General features: G+C 43.9%; 1 long non-coding RNA gene across 1 annotated transcript in view; it reads right to left on the bottom strand.

Annotated features, from left to right (window-relative positions):
• Positions 1 to 12,140, bottom strand: part of LOC139692851 (uncharacterized) — a 112,852-nt gene that overhangs the window by 80,541 nt on the left and 20,171 nt on the right. The window lies entirely within an intron of this gene.

Below are 12,140 nucleotides of genomic sequence, written 5' to 3'. Positions count from 1 at the left end.
TAAAACTAAACCTTCCTCATTCCCATGACGCCCCCGTCCCACTCCCCGCGCGCTTCCGCGGAACCAGGGGTGCGCCTTATATTAAAATCGAGATAGTATCCAAAAGCATTAATTGGCTATTTTTAATTCGAGGGTAAGCAGGTCAATGGAGCCTCGCCTCGTCCCCTCGATATCAACAATTTCCTCCGCGGTCACGAGCCGTTACCAAGGTTGACTCGACGTTTCCCATGACTGCAGCCAAGTTTTACACCAATTGCTCAGGAAATATTGCGGCGAAAAGAGCCGCGGCTGGGACTATGCGGTGAATTATCGGAGAACATACACGGGAAAACTTGAGGACTCAAAATTGCAGTCTCGAGTGGCGTGGTAAATTTTCTTTGAGCAGTTATGTCACCTACATAAATAAAACATTGTGTTTCGGAAACTTTCGTTCAGCACATGGTCGTGCGCGAGAGACCATTTAACCTATCGACTCCTCTGTAACATCTACTCCTTTCTCTCCAAGAGTTGAGTACTTCTGTGTCGAACGACGCCATAAAAAGTTGACTCGTGGAATTATTTTCCACTTTCTGGTAGGGAATATAGCTCAAAAAAGTACATATCATTCCAGTGAATAGATTCAATGACATTACTGTTTTGGAATAGAATTATAAAGTCTATTTATACACAATGGCCAGGAAAGAGAGGAAATTATGTAATGAATGGCATAAATGGCTAACATAGTAATGTCACCATGCAACGAGAAATCTAAACGATCCTTCCATTAATCGACTGAGTTCAGTTGTTCATTTTACAAAGACGACTACAATAAATTGTTATGCATGAAGAAAATGAAAAATCCCTGGTGTTTTAAGGTAAGTTTGGTTTCAAGATGAATTCACAGGGGCCTCATCACACTCACTTTTAACTTATTGAATTTGGACTTAGCCCAAAGCTCACTGGCTGAATCCTGAAAAGCAGCTGACTTCACCGACTCGGGAACCGCGTTAAAAATATTGCCTCTGCTTAGGAGAGCTGTTAAAAACACGGCTCTGAGTCAAAATATCGAATTGAAAGCCTGCTCCATCCAATTCCCACGTGCCATGTAACCAAAAAAAAGATCTTATCGACATGAGGGATCGAGAGACAAATCCTTGATGAATGAGAACATAATAAGGCCAGTGGAAATGATAAAAGGCACTTAAAATGGATGAAAATAAACTTACGATTTTGTTTATTAATAAAAAAATGTACTGCTATAAAGAGGGGTGTGAAAAGTGACCGAAGTGATGTGGCGTAATTTTTCGGAATTTGGGCGTATCCCAAAGTATCCTGGCGGAGCACCAAAGCGATGAGTAACGCAAGAGAGCGTCGAAAGTTAATACCATTAAACCTACCGGCGGGACATGATCCCGCGCTCGGATCTACATTTTTACTCTCCAACCCCCGTGACTGTTAGGTGTAAATTAGAGCTCCAAAGGAACGTGGACACCTCGATTAACGGGAAATTTGACATAAGGGGCACGTGCCAAATCGATGGGAGGAACCGACGAAGGAGAGGTGACAATCGCGAATAATGAGAGAGGAAGAGAGAGAGATGCGTACTTGACTGGCGGTATAAAAAAACCTTTTGTTTCCGAATCCCATGTTACCCGTGCCTCCCTCTGACCGAAGTGTACTTTTTTATTTACGGCTTACTAGTAAAAATACATGGGGCACGTCGTAAATCATGCTGGTGATTATACTCTCCCCCCCTCGAACGTCTTATTTTACTACCCTGAAGAAACAAGCCAACACGAACGCCTTTAAAAACACAACGGTTTAAAAATTCTTCATTCCATTGCGGTGGGTCTTTGTATCGCTTTTTTTAACCTCAAAATCGCTACGAGAAAAGCATAATTGAATGATGAAGTCATGACTGAATTAAAACACTCCTGGTGGCAAACTTTTCGCCATTTGTAAGTGAGAATGCGGAAATTAGTCCAAGGTTTGTTCCAGTATTAGAATACAATTCGTACGTAAACAGATAGGCCCCATTATTAAGTACTTTTTAATTCAGCGCTTGAATTTAAGTTTTCAACCTAGAAAATAATTGCGATAATAATAGGCTCTGGGTCTTACATTAGGATATGCCTTTATATAGAACCCCGTTGGAAATGGCCGGCGAAAAACAAGTCTAACCTGCCGAGACTGCATACATTCGAGAGCATGATAATGAAGCCACTCAGACACGCTATTGTACATCTCTTCGCTTGAAAACAATTAATTCTCTTGCATTAAAGAATCATGAAATGATCTTTTATACAATCACCTAAGGCACAAATAAGGTGCTTGAAAATATTAAACGGCACACAAACACGCCTTAAAAATCATGATTTTTTCGGACTTGAATCACTCTAAGAAATCACATTTAATTAATTCAATTTTCATGAATTAAGTCAAGTGAAATGCTAGATCGTTTCTTGTCACCTTCTTGCTTTTCCTACGACGGGGAAGTACCTTTTTCCTCTTCGGAAACTGACTTTCGTAAAAGAGAACACTTTGAAGATGAACTTTCCTTTCCGAAAGTTGTAAATGACTTCACCTTCGATGGGAGTTTTTCCTGAACTCACCTCACCTCCTGCAGAGCCGGAACAAAATAAACTCGATGTCGTGCCAGTTCGTTTCTTTTTTTGGTAATAATTACGTGGTAATACACTTACATAACCTCTTGCAAGACTCGTAAAGGCCAAGGTCTCTACTAGGTCTGCCTGGAATTCTCTCTGAGACTTCATTAATTCGGCGAGAAAAGAACAAGAACGCTCGTAAATACTTCAAGTCCTGGAAGAAAAAATTCGGTGGACGTAATAAAAACAATATCCAATCAATGGATCCAACGGAAAATTGATGTGTTAATATTACAAACAATATCTACCGAACGTTGCTCAATAAAGCATAGACAGAGAACGAAACCTTGATTAATGAAACAGGTGAAAGGTATGCTGAAGATATTATCACTCATTACGATCAAAAATATACGGTATCTATTACAATACTGCATATTTGCCACTTCACAGCTAATACTTTATGAAGGAATATACATAATATTGTGAAATTGTGAAAGGTATTTAGATACCTTTATCGGAAAAATGGTAAATTAACGGACAGAACGTGATCGCAAGTTTTGTCCCCGAAGTATAAAACCCGAATAAATGCGCTATAGGAAACTTTATTACGCTGAAACGATTGGTTCTTTTTTAATTTAAAAGAGAATTATCACTTCATGTTTTCGTCAAAACATAGGGCACACAAATTGTGCAGATAATGAACTGGCATCATTTGTAGAAACGCAATGCATTCATGATAATGCGAAAATACAAAATAGAATGAGATTAAGATATATTAAAGGAATAGCAAATGCTTAATATCGCAACAATCAACGCTTCAATTAGGTAATCCAGTCCAATCACGACGGATTGCCTATGTTAATGGGTTCCAAAATTTGAAAGCCTTGAAAGAGTTTCTTTTTCGTAGGATAGATCAGAGGAATTACACCTGCACCTTATATTAGCCCTCCTATCTACATTTATCATTCATGTTTCTTCTCGTCCATTTCCCGTAACCCGAGGCTAAATAAAAATAAATCCAAGAGGCTGAAAGCAAAAGGTTTTCAAACTAACGAGCGGATATTAACTCCGACTTCCGCCAGGATGATGCGGTGAAATCGAATGTTTATGGAGAGGAATCGTTGCGGAGAGGGCGGATATCGAGGACGTGAGTGAGAATGGACACGGGAGTGACCGCGCAGACACCCAACTCGCTGGATCTAGCCCCCCAAACCACCCTCTCCCCCTCAGAGAGGGAGGGACCTCGACGAAAGGCGTGCTCGCTAGCAGCTGGAGCCCTTCCTTCTCCCACGTCTTGGTCCCATGAAACCATCCCCCTCCCTTCCTATCCTCCCCGACCGAAGCGGCTTCCCGTGACGTAGCACCCCCATTTTGGACGGGAGATGTGCCGGGAGCGGGGATGGCGTGCTCTCCCGAAATCCTGGAAGTTTGCCCCTTGCCTCTAACTGCCAGCACGATCCCCCCATAGCCCCCTTTCTCTCTCGCCCCCCCACACCCACACGGCAACTCTCCATTCGCAACCCCCTCTCCGGGCCGGAACCTTCACTCATCCTCCGTGCCAAACCATTCCCCTCCGTGACGAAAGTTCCCAGCGCGTCAGCGATGCCCGCCATTCCGCTCCTCTCTCTCCGGTCCAAGCTCTTCTTTTTCACCCTTCTCCCCTACCTTCTTCTTCCCTCCTCCTAGCGCACTGCTCTCCTCGCCGCATCACCCTGCACCGTCCTCAGGAATCTTCCCCCCTTTCCCTCCCTCCTTTCCCTCAGTCTTCCCAACTGCCAACCGCACGCCCCTTCCTCCCTCCTCCATCCCCTCGCCGTAATCCCTCCATTTCCCTTTTCTCCGCTCATTAAATCACCCCGGTGCTGCTTCCACTCCGAGCATCCTATCACTTTATTCCTCCTAATGGGGTTTTCCATCATTCCCTCTTCTTTCCCTTCACTCTCCGTTATCGGAAAACAAAAGGGGGAAAAAATACCAATATCCGTGAAAGTCTGGCAACGTTATATCTTTTTTTTTCGGCTCCCTACCCCCTATAGCGCCTTATCACGTACCCCTGTTTTTCTGGGTAAGAAACTTTCCCTTCCGGCACTCACCCATGGAAATGGAGCGCTCATCCCCGCTTCCTCTCCCCTGCCAACTGCCTCCCAATGAGACACCGGGATGATTTCATATTATTTTATTTTTTTACGCCGAGGTACCTTAAAACGCGCGTGTACGCCACTTTTTCGTCGGCGAATACGTCTTCACCCACTTGGCGGAGACCAAAGCAAACCCCGGGCCAGGCCACAAGGTTGACGAGCACTTGCTCCGAGGAGGAGAGCGCCCAGTTAGCTCGCGAGATCTCCTTCCAGGCGACGGATCCACGCAAAAACTTTTCGATGAAGACGACAATGCCTCCCCCCCCCTGAGCCCTCCATCCCTTCCTCTCTACTCTCCGCCCCGGTTGCTTTATTGTCACCGTCATCCTCTCTCACCCCTGCGCCACCCCCTTCCCACACATCCTTCTTTTCAATTCTCTCGCCTCTCCCCTTACTCCCCTCTTTACCCTCTCCGCGGGGAGCAAACACCTCCCCCCCAACCCATTCCTCCATTAGAATCTCGGCATCACTCCTCACATTCCCCCCTCCTTCCCACCCAGACCGCAGGTTGAAGGCATCTTTAGACTCCGGGAGAAAGCAGCCGAAAATATTCTTCTTTCGTTTCCCATTCCCAAGAAAGCCTTTTTATTATTATTTGCATCGACCTGTCGGTTTTTTTCCTTCGCTGCCCACCCTTCTCCTGACCTCCCGGCTCCACCTCTCTAGCTCTCTCCCTCCCTTGGCGTCCCCACAGGAACTCCCAACCCCATTCCCTTCCCTTCTCTGCCTCGTCTCCCGCACCTTCCCCTCCCCCGTGCCCTTCCGTCATTTGAAGGTTTGCAGACAAAGATTGATGGAGAGGAACGAGGGAAGCGGCTTAAGAGGTGAGATGGCGCCGAGTTAAAAATCGAGGAAAGAGAGAGCATCTTTTTTTTTTACTCCCGCAGCTCAACGTTTTCTATTTCAGTCTCACTCCCTCACGCATATTTTCCTTTTCTCCACTATAATGTCTCGCACTGTAAAAACAATTTTCGACGGCGCCTTCCGCCCTAAGAACAAGGGGCCACAACCTCAACCGCCATGCACACCCCGACGACTTATCGATCGAGCTTATCGTTAATCGCCGCATACTCGGAAACCTAACGATTGAAGGGGTCCCTGCATAGCAACTAACACAAAGTAATGCTATATTCTGCGTGCCACCCGAACATTGGCCACCTTAGTTCTCGACCACCTAGCGACTCGGAGGTTTTTTCGTTCCAAGAAATACGTAATTCAGTCCCAGGGCTTAATGCGACGCGTGACTTGGGAAAGTGCATCGCAGATCGGAAACGTCAATGAGAGCTGATTTATGCCCTCTCAAGTGCCTCAAAAGCCGTCTTATACAGGTAAAACTAGTCACAACAGCTATTTTATCGTCTAACACAACGCCTCCTCCTTAGCTGTTCATGCTTCGCTTTACAATGGAGAGCGCCATTACAATAATGACTGATGTAATAGTAGGTTTCCGCCAATAGGGCATAATATAGCTCACGCCAAGTGTGTTCTGACGTTTCTGTTTCTAAAGAATTAGCGGTGATGGCATGAAACAATATTTATAACGAGGTGATAGCGATTTGAGAGCCTTGACGATTGCTCCGGTAGTATTTTCTCCGTTCATCACTTCCTTCGAGTTGGTTCGGAGGAGCGACTATGGCCAGGCTAGAGATTCTCAGGTTGGTGGAACACGACGCACTGGAAGCCGACGCTACGCCTCAAACGGTGTGAGAAGGTCGGAGTCTAGAGATGGAATCAGCGTTATTCCCGTCGCGTGTTACTCATCGAACATAAGCGATTAAGGTGACCTTTACGGTCGGCCCGGGGTACAGGCGGAACGTGTGAATTTCCGAAAGAATGACTGTATGAATTTTTCTGCGAACCATGTTATCCCAGCCGTTATCGTCTATAGACCTTAGCTGTATCTGATACTTCCCCACAACAATCAAATGCCGGCGCAGGCGTGCAGGTAAAAGCTCTTGCTAAAGTATCCCACGCCATCAGTGGCGAGCCATCCCCTATTACGATGTTTTTGCCATGTAATTTCAACTAGAACCCTACCCTAAATGAACGAACCTAACGTGACTAAATTTTATAACTGGATATGGTTCAATGTCACGGAAACTTCTTTTCGCCAAACTTTTCCAAGTCATCGACGGAAATCTCACTCAAAGTTTATGCCCAATGATAATAATGTTTACTTTATCTGTTCTTTATGTCCCATACAGTACGTTCTGGCATACTTTTAGCATATCAAGTTGACATGGAACTTTCTTTGGGAGGAGTCAGCAATAAGTATGATTCTGTTTTGGAGACGAAGAAAAATGTAGTACGAGGGTCATCCGGAAAGTAGTACCCGTTCGTGAAATAAAGACACAAAAGTAAACATTAACAAACATAAAAAATTTTATTTGAAAGAGGATACTTTAAACTACTTCTCAACATAATCTCCAAGCAAATTAAGGCATTTGTCATAACGTGTGACAAGTTTCTGTATTCCTGCTGCATAGTCCTTCGCCGCCAGCTCATTGAGATACGCGAGGGACCCATCTTGCACAAATTTTTGCATAATGCAGATGGTGTTTAACAATTTCATGAACAATTGTTCGAGAAACATTGGGAAAATGCTCACAGATGTCATCAATTGTGACGCGCCGATCGTTCCTCACGAATTCGTCAACTGAGCTCACCAGTTGGTCTGTAATGACAGACGGTCTCCCCGAACGCTCATCGTCGTGTGTGTTCCCCCTCCCCATGTTGAAGTTGCGACACCACCGCCGAACAGACGACTCGTCCATTACATTGTCTCCATACACTTCCTTTAATTGGCGATGAATATCACAAGGGCGAACGTTTCTTGCATTGAGGAATTTAATCACTGCCCTCACTTCACAACTGGCGGCGTTCTCAATTTTTTTAAACATTGTAAACAATCACAGAAACAACACAGGCAATGCTAGCGTCACGCAACTTGGCTCAGAGAAGGCAGACAAGCCACTGAAGCTATCTGACCTCGTCCAGCGGCTACTCGCGTCGTCAGCACTTCATGCGGCACGAACGGGTACTACTTTCCGGATGACCCTCGTACAATAGTAATAATTCATGAATCTCATATATAATTACTTTGATCATGTATAAAAGTCTAATAAGCTTTGTTTAGCGCCGGATCTGTTGTCTTCAAACACTATAACACCCTCAAAAACACTATAACATCAGTGTCATTCATGATTTCCATTCAAGGCTAAGATTAAAATATAACTGCGATTTTCCAAGATATTCCGTGTATCACTAAAGACGACAGCTTATTCAGTACGATATATACGATGCATGCAAAATCGTAATACATTAGTATACTATGCATATTTGTGAATTTCAAAAATATGCCCTGTTTCAAATGAAGTCACTCGAATTTCAATTAATTGAGTAAGGAACATGATTGAGATTTAAAATCTGCAGGAATTAATCGTTTCTTCTTTTCAGTTCTTTATTTAAGGAATGCGACGGGAATGAGCACTCGTCAGAGAAACGTTGAAAAAAATCGGGCTGCCAAAACAAATTGTATCAATGGTAAATATAATGACATTTAAAAAAGGAATGAAACGCTTACGAAATATCATAGAATAACTACGATTGATAATGGTATATTTCTCACGACAACTGGAAAACCCTCCAGCCACGATCGCACGAATAGAATACAGCGTAAGACTTCGACGGGATCAATGGTATTTGGTGATATAATTTCATACATCAAAAGGCAAGTACATCCAAAATCAACTTAATTGCCATTTCATTCGCTAAACCCATAATAAGATATTAACGCCAATAGCTGTCACTCCAAATTAGTGGGTATTCATTTTTTACATTTTTTTCTCCTCTACTCCTTTTCTAGCAAAATATCCACAGAAATGTTTCATAATGTTCCATGTCCTAATGATGAATAACACTTTCGGTATTTTTTTGGCAATGAAAGAGCGTTAAGTTTAAAATAAATTCCCGATCGGTTGAAATACACCGTGCAACCCAGTCTGTGTAGCAAAAATGAAATATTCTCCGCTATCATCGCGTGATTTTATGCGCAAATGAAATAAGAATAAAATAGAAAAAATGGCCTGATGGCAGCCTCAAGATACGGTAAAGAGTTACGGTCACGCTCACCAGAACTAAAGGTATAGGTTTCTTTCTACTTCAGACAAGGATTCAACAGTGGAGGACGGTTTAATAATTTATCATACCACACAGATAATGCAGCTTCAGCAAGGCATTATTCTAAGAACGGAGTAACTTATGACGGTGATGTGCATTAATTAATGCAGGATGACCTTTATTCTAGAGGAGGCATATTTTTAATTAAGAATTCAAAGCACAATATTTCAGCATCCTATGAATTGCTCAGTAATTAGGCGATATCATTCCGGGAATCGCAATTTTTCATCCACATCAAATAAAAGAGCGTGCTTACAGACAAAATATAGCACTGAGAAATTGGTACACAAATTCAAGATAATGAATGCAAATTCTGGTCATGCAACGGATGAATGAAGGCTTTCATACGAAAGGCAGCACAATCTGACAGAAGGATTGAAGTCATAGACGAATTATTATATATTTCGAAAGTCACATTTGAATTTCATTAAGGTTAATAATCTATTTAAGTGCATCAATAGCAGTAAAACCGCAGTTATATTATTTCGGCGAGAGAAAAGAGATATCTTGTAATTGATATTGTCTGAAATGCTTGATCAGGTGGTGAACAAAATAATAAATGACAAATTAAATTAGATTTTAGGTATTAGCAGTTGTGTGCGTACATAAATATAGCGCAAAAATACAGTACATATAACACTTCATGCATAAAACCTCTCCCCTCATGATTTATATCGTGACGTGACGAGAAAGACTGTTTCTGGTTCCGCAAATCATTCAAGACAAGTAGATTGATACATGAAAAACTTGAGACGTAAAATCTATACAATTCCGTATGAGAAAATGAATCGTTTCTATCATTTTGTCCAGTACATCCCATAAAGGGTCCGAATTTAAAATTCACGGTTTTATCTAAAGCGTTAATGTCTTGGTCTGTGACACTAAGCTGGCAAGTTAGAAGATAAATACAGGATAAAAAAAAACTCGGGAGCGGATAAAAGTTTACACAACTAGCAACCCCTCATAAAAGATCAAAATTCCAATTTCGGAGAGAGCAAAAAATAAAAACCACAGTTGACTGAGAAGACCTATCGCAACGTGCTCCACCCTCCCTGCAAAAAAAACTGAATAAAACAAACTTTCGGGGAAAAAATGACTCTACGACGAAAACCACTCCAAAACTGCCAAAAAATATAACAATTATCCAAACTTTTCCACTATACAACGCCATTCAGGGATATTTAAAAAAAATAAAACAGAAAAGACAAAATAAGTTACCGAAACAGCTCTTCTAATTCACTTCATTCCCTCTCCCTACCCCAATAGGAATCCTATTCACTTATTCACCCCACTCTTCATTCTCTCTCCCTCCCCTGTCCTCTCCCTTCTTCTCTTCCGTCACACCCATGAGTTCTTGAAGAGGGGTGCCTGGAGGAACACGGATTCCCTCGCAGAGGTCGAGAGAGAACACACGATCACGGCCTTTGACACCGGCTCTCGGGGCTATCCGAGGGCGCGTGAGGCCTCTCGTCCCGATGCAGCAAGACGAGCCACAGGGTGGGGGCGTGGTAAATGGAGAGGGAGAGAAGAAGAGATTACAGCATCGAACGGCATTGTCTCGACTCGATCCCAGCCAGGGTTGAATCAATATGCTAACGAGGACGAAGACACGGTCAGGGGTCAGGAGGTATACTGGCAATGATTAAAAGACTTCGAACGGCCGCAACCTAAAAACATACCCTACGGTAAGGTTGTTCTCGGTAAAATTACTAGCTCAATATCTTGACTTTGCAGATCATTTTTTTAAAGGATCTGTCGAATATGATATATTGCTATCCAATTTGGCCGTGAATACAATGGGTAAAATATTTTTTTACAGGCAAAATAATTGATACGATCCTTTCAACGGTGATTTTGGAAGATTATTTTCATCTTCACGATCCATTATCTAGCGGACAGCTTTAATCTAGGGTACTGAAATTATATTTTTTTTATAATTTCAGCCGTAGCAGGCAAAAAATAAACAAACATTCAAATTTGCTAAGCTCATTCTCTCGATCCTTCCTTGACCTTTATTTGTTGACCCTATAATTGCCCCGGTCGCCCCAATGTTTGTAAACGCCACACACACACATTTTACTTTGCGATCCCCCTGATCGAAGATGGTGCCCAAAAAATAACAGATGCGCAATAGACTTTGAGAGTGGACCTTTGACACACTCCGAGATTCCGCCAAATACTGTTACCTGTTGTCGAATTTCTTTCTTGAGGAAATTGATTTGAACCCTTTGGCACAATGTTCAGTGCTTGTTCGATCAAATATAACGCGCGAGAAATGTTCTCGTCTACGATGGTCTTTAGATTAACGCGGGAAAGGTGAGGCGGTGGGAGAAGGGAGGGTGGGGGTGATGAGCGGAGGGAGGGAAGGGTGCGGGCGTGCTATTAGACGGGGGCGGGCGGAGCGGAGGGATTTTGGCATGGGATCCTAGCCACGTCGTTTGCATGTCCCCTCCCCCAACACACCCCCCTCCGTCCATCCCACCGGCGCAGTTTCATTCTAATAGCACTCAGACACACACACATACACTCATTTCCCACCTCCCCTTTTCCTTCCCACCGTGCCCCACGCGTCGCCAGCCACCACACTCCTGCTTCCTACAAGCAGTGCCAACGCCCCGGCCCGAGGTCGATTTATGGCTTAGAGAGATAGGGGCGGCACATCAGCGGAGGTGTGCTCGAGTGTGTGTATGAGAGAGAATGAGGTAGGGAAGCAGGATGGAGGGAAAGGGCGATTTGGGGGAGGGGGAGTGGCAGCGAAGGGAACTGAGGCGGCGTAGAAGGAGGGAGAAGATTAAGAAAGGGTAATTATTTTTTCGTCGGGACAAATTCCGCTCCCTCGACGCCCCTGAAGCCGGGGAGAGCGGGCGCGCATGCCGGCAATGAATCTGGGGAGGCGGGCGGGCCGAAGAGCATGCGGCGAGCGCCCTCCGACCCTCGAGCCCTGGAGACCGGTTCACGTTACGGCGGCACTGCAAAATCCCCTCGGGTACCCTCGTCTTTCCCTCAGGTGAAGAGAAATCGGCGGCGGTCTTTGACATTCGCTACCCAATCGCGAAGGAGGCGGGCGAATGTCCATCTAACGGCAGTAGTTGTATTTGTTTCATAGAATCAAATAATACGATGCAGAAATCGATATGTTTTAGCATTAAAATTGTTTAAAAAACCAGTCAGGAGGCTTTTCTAGTTTTGATCAAGTGAGTGCGAAGTCTCTTTTGAAGGAGATCAGTTTTACACATTG

This window comes from Hetaerina americana, unplaced genomic scaffold, assembly GCF_022747635.1.
Source record: "Hetaerina americana unplaced genomic scaffold, ioHetAmer1.1.p SCAF_42, whole genome shotgun sequence".
Taxonomy (NCBI): domain Eukaryota; kingdom Metazoa; phylum Arthropoda; class Insecta; order Odonata; family Calopterygidae; genus Hetaerina; species Hetaerina americana.
Note: the sequence above shows the minus strand (reverse complement) of the source record. Positions and strands in the feature narration are given on the sequence as shown.